The sequence below is a fragment of the Nuphar pumila genome, chromosome 17 (assembly GCF_984573655.1).
Source record: "Nuphar pumila chromosome 17, dmNupPumi1.hap1.1, whole genome shotgun sequence".
NCBI lineage: Eukaryota > Viridiplantae > Streptophyta > Magnoliopsida > Nymphaeales > Nymphaeaceae > Nuphar > Nuphar pumila.
The window spans coordinates 67889945-67895939 of NC_143265.1; positions in this window are offsets into that span (position 1 = coordinate 67889945).

The window sequence follows — 5995 nt, forward strand, 5'->3', positions numbered from 1 at the left end:
CTGAACCTGGCTCACTCACAAGCCCAATGTATGCATGTCATACTTGACTTACAATATATTACATGTTGCATATCACACCACATGATGCATGAGACTCATTTCAACATAGCATAAACCATAAATAATATAAATAACACATCTATGCCAATAGACACTATATGGTCTATCTATAATGCCCAAAATTCTAAGGCTAACATGCAGTCTCATATGTCATTATGTATAAATCATAAGCATGCTTGCAAATAGCAAAAACATATAACATCACTTGTTGTAAAACACATGTGTAACATTTCATATCATAAGCAAGCATAATTATTCAAAACAAGGCAAGTTCACAAGACATAACGTCTCAAATTAGGGACTGTATACAGCAAAATTTTGGTGTTGTTCTCAGCTCTATAAACTTTAACACATAGCACTTCCGAACCCACAAAAATTCAAAGTCAAACCCGAGGGTGTTAGCTTTCATATCCAAGTGACAACTTAGAAAAACCTATTTTCATTCATTTGTAGTAATTTATAGACTAGAAGCTACTTTTTGTTCTATCATAATAGGACAGAATTCTGTTTCGCAAAGAAACAGTCACCAGCTCAAATCTAGGAGTAATCTCAACCTCTTGAACTTTGTAGTGATAGCTATATCAATAGCTTTTAAATGAATCTATTTTCATTAAAAAAACTCCTTAATATGATTTTTTTGAATTTTCTGGACTGGACCCTATCTAAGACAGTCTAGATCCAGGTTCTCTATAGAACCCTGAATTTTACCCAACTTGTGTGAAATTTTGATATTCACAGGTAAGGAATATGACTTTTTTATTATTTCTCTTAGATTTATACACATGATAACCATGACACATCAAATAATAAGTGGCAAATATTAAATCTCTGATTTATTTAATTTTCTATATCAGCCCTACACTCGCAACAAAAATTCTCTCTGGTATTGCAGCAGCTATAACCATTCTTTAGAGGGTTTTCGGACCAAGATAAAATTATTGGGATACCATGTACATGTCTACATGGTCCACCTAAAAGGGTTTTGCCAAAAACTAACCCATTTGAGCAGTACAGTTCTTCTACCGAAATTGTTCAGTTAGGAAAAGTCAAGATAGCATGTATAACATAAACCAAAACATGCCTCAATGTGTAAAACCAATTTACAAACATGCATCAACCATATACACAATACCTACGCACCATGTATGCTCATAGCATGCATCGCATGATCATAAAATATGCGTTGGATCCAAAACAATCCATGTATCTTATGACTCGTACATAAGAATACGTAGCTTACAAGTCTAGCATGATAAATCATCATAAAACACATAAAATAAATTGCAGATCCACGGTCCATGCTATAAACACATAAAATATAGTAGATATTCATTTGATCATGCTTAACCAAAACAAAATCTAGTATCATACACAAAGATATAATTTACACTAGGCATGAAATATGCAGTTTGCATGAAAAACATGTAATTTTCAATCTTAATCATACAAGAACACCGTAAATCATGGAAGATAAATTTTCAGCCATAATACATGATAAATACATTGATGTTTATACAAATACCAATCTAGAATTGCATAGGAACACGAAACTACATTATGCGTTCTATAGTACCCAATTTCCCAATTTGGGCATTCGGGCATAGTCTTGCCAGAAACGTGTTTTCCAATCCTTTTTAGAGCATGATATCAATTAAAAACATTTTAAACACACTTTTGTAATTTGTTTTAGGTCTAATCCAACACGAACCATCCCGTAGAATTGGCAAGGTGCATGATCTATGTGCTTGCACTCGATCTACGACTGAGTAAGGAGTATCCTACCTTCATCGCTTTCCCAAATAGGTTCCCGCCTTCGTCAATCATCGCAAGTCCGTGTTGCAGCAACAAAGGTTGATATACACCCCCACCTAAGCGTGTGGGAAGAGTAAGCAGATACAAAAAGAAGGAGAAAGGGGTGTTGGGATAGGAGAGAGAAGAGAGAGATTAGAGGGAAGACCCCTCTTATCATCTCTCTCTAATATGGGCCCCACTTTGAAAATTTCCTCTCTAAAAATTTCTTAAAAACTTCTCTAATTAATTTTGTTTCTTAATTAATTTTATTTAGATAATTATCCATATTTTCAAGTATCATAAGTCTCACTTGTAGAATATCTACGCATTCTGAAACAACCACATGGCGTAGAGAAGGTGTGAATGACTAAAACATCCCTGGCCACCTCCACGCTCCTTGTGAGCGCCCCACACTGACACCTGTTGCCACAAAGGGTTGGGTGTGACCCTTTGAGTCCCAAATGTCAATAGTGGCATCCTACAGGAACTCTAGGTTGGGTCTCAAATATGTTTCGGCCCATTTTGAAAAATGCATTTTCTGATCCAACAAAACCCAAAATCACCAAATCAGATCTTCTACGAGATCTGTGGCCCATTTCGTACTAACAAGAGTCCTCGTTCAATCATAACTCTCGAATTTAACCTCAATTTTGCTTGAATTTAAAGGTTAAAAACACAAAAAAAAACTATAGGTATTATAGGAGGATTGTATCAACAACTTTGCAATCATGTGGCTGAATTTTCTTAGCCCACACCAAGTCCAAATTTGTTCTCTTGTAGCATCGACACTTTTGGGCGGGTCTAACCAACCCAAGTGTTTATACGTTGTTCTGCAATATGTCTTCCTTGAGTGTAGGAGCCCCATGCCTATCTAATTATGTACGTGTTCGACATGATAGGTATTGTTACCGCACATCTTTCTTGCATACCCATCGAGTTTGTGTTACCCTAGGATTGGTCCCAATGACTAGGCCAGCCTCCTTAATCCGAACCTAGACAACCAGGTTTCAAGCCCTTCTTGAATCGGTAAACCTGGAGACTTGCAAGATGACGAGTGCTCAGGAGATGGTGGGGGAACTACGTACCATGTTTGAGACCCAAACAAATAAAGTGGAATGCCAAATTACTGAATTGAGTCAAACTATGAGTGGTCTACAAGAGACTGTGGCAGCCCTCAACAAAAAACTAGATGAGTGTTTTTTACAGTTTGTCACAGCTGTAAATGGAATCCATAACCAGTTGGATGGATGACACAATCATCATGGGGAGTCCAACTCAGGCGGTCATTCTTCAGGTTCCTCAAACGGACCCTATCAGGGTCAGGAACCTAGGCTAGAGTTTTTGAATTTTGCTAGAGTAGACCCTGTGAGTTGGTTGTTCTGAGTCAAGCAGTACTTCTACATCGTAAAAATGGTCGACGAAGATCGGGTAGCCTTTCCCTCAATCTATTTAGAGTAAGGCTATCCAATGGTACAACTTTTTGGAGACCTAGTTGGGGACACCAACTTAGGAGGGTTTCTAGAGCCTTGGCGATTCATTTTGAATTGTCAACATATGTCAATCACCATGTTACATTGTCCAAGATACACCAATAGGGCAATGTCACTGAGTACCAAGCAAAACTCAAGAGGTTGAGTAACCTCGTTACCGAGTGGTCCCAGGGATCGTTGATTGGGATATTTGTTGTGGGCCTCAATTCAGACCTACAAGTCAAGGTTTATGCTGTGAGACTCATCACCCTGATATAGGGCTTCAAATTGGCACGTGTGGTCGAAGATAAGCTCTCCATAAGGAGCTCATGCTAGACTCACTCTAGTGGGACATACAACCAGTAGTTCATGCCCCAGGTGAACCCTTCCCTTAGTAGGGTAGTGTCCCATCCTTCTCGGGAAATTGTCCCTCAAAGGCCTGTGATCGGGCCACAGTTTCTCTTGTACAGTTAGGGCATGCACATGAGTCTCACCCTAAGATAGAAGTGAAGTGCCTCTATCGTGAGCACATGGAAAAGCATCACAAGAAGAGAATTTGTTATCATTGCGATAAGGTATGGACAAGGGACCACAAGTATAAGGTCTTGATTTGTACCTATGCAATAGTGAGGTCGAAGATGGTGAGACTAGCAATGTCGAGTTGACTAATACAGTCGATGATACTTCGGAGAAAGTTTTAGAGGTACCACGTAGGATTGGTCAGATGCCTATCTCAATGTTGATAGACAGGGGTTTGATGCACAACTTTATGTGTGTAGACGACTAAGCGAGCATGTGTGACTGTCCTTCAGTAGCCTTTTGAGGTAATGGTCGAGAACGATAACAAACTCAGATACACAACTCTCTGCCTTGAAGTTCAACTAGAGATCTAGAGGATAACATGTTTGTACTATCGATTAAGGGTACGAACATGGTATTAGGGATGTAGTGGCTTCAACCCTTGGGTTATGTTTGGTGGAACTTCAAGGATATGATTTTGGAGTTCGATTACGGAGGTCATTAGGTGACAATCTGAGCCCCTTCAAAGACCCCCACTTCTTTGATCGAGTCTAAACAACTCACTAATGTGGTTCAGAAGGGTGTGTCCCAGATGTTTTTGATAATGGTTGTAGGTGGGGTACCCACGAGCCCAACAGAGACGAGCGATGATTTGGAGGCTTTGCTCTAGGAGTTTGTCATGTTGTTTGATGAGCCAAAAGGCCTTTACCCTTCTGGTCGCACGATCATGTGATCTCTATTGAGCCGAGGGTCAAGTCGGCTAATGTTTCACCCTACAGATATGCACACACTCAGAAGTTAGATATTAAGCGGCTAGTGAGAAAGATGCTCCTGGATGGGATCATCAGAGCTAGCAAGAGTCTATAATCTTCTTCAGTTCTGTTGGTGAAGAAGCTGGATGAATCTTTGTGGTTCTGTATAAATTAACAAGCTCTTAATCATATCACAATTAAGGACAAGTACTTGATCCCAATAATCGATGAGATGCAGGATAAACTGCATGGGGTGTATTACTTTTCAAAGTTGGATATCTGATCTGGCTACTACGAGATCTGCATGGCCCTAGACATTATGCATAAGACCAAGTTTTGAACTCATAATGGTCACTACAAGTTTCTGGTGAGGCCTTTTAATCTCACCAATGCACCAACAAACTTCTAGGGCCTGATGAATAATGTGTTTTGACCATACTTTCGACAGTCTTGTTCTTTAACTACATCATGATCTAAAGTTCCTCTCGGAAAGACCATATGCGTCACTTGCATATTGCCCTAGAGACCCTCACTCCGCTTAGGTTGTATGCTAAGCAGACCAAATGTATCTTTGGTCAATCCTATGTCTACTATTTGGGATACATTATCTCAGCTCAACGTGTAGAAGAGGACCTCGAGAAAATTGAGGGGATGCAAAGCTGACCAATACCCAACTCACTTAAGAGAGTGTAGGGATTTCTTGACCTTATCGGGTACTATAAAAAAAAGGGACTATGCAAAGCTGACCAGTGTCCAAGCATTCAGGGTCTGAGGAAATGGAGAGAATGCCTCCTCATGTTTCCCTTCCTCTGTTAAAAAAAATTATAAAACACTTTCGACACAAGCTAGGTGGGGACAGGCCATCAGTGGCCGTTATGGTTTGGGTATTCAACGACTGTGGCATCCTGGTCTTACATATCGTCAACAAGGCGACCATCAAAGGAGGTAGGGCTTCCATCACCGACGAAGCTGTCAACTTCACCTTCACCGCTAATGGCTTCTGATCATTCGAGTCCTCAGGGTCGGTGGTGTTGAGGCCCTCTTGTTCTCCTCCAACAATAACCCGTTCAGTATCCCGCCCAACTTAAAGATCATCTACGTTTATCGGTTCGACGTCCCCACCTCCGATACGATCACCACGATTTAGAAGATGAGTGGCGATGGTGCCCCCAACCATCATCGTGAAAGCTTAGAGTGAGAGGTTTGTTGCCCAAATACTCAACTTGTTGTCTGAACATGACAAAAATTTAGAAACGAGAAAGTGTTTTAAAAAAAACAACGAGAGAAAGGAAAATAAGTAGGGATGGCAATAGACGGGGGAAATGGGGCCCTGTTATCATTGCAAAATTTTACTTTTGCAAGTCAAACTGACCTTTGAAAAAGTTTTGAAAATAATTCACCTTC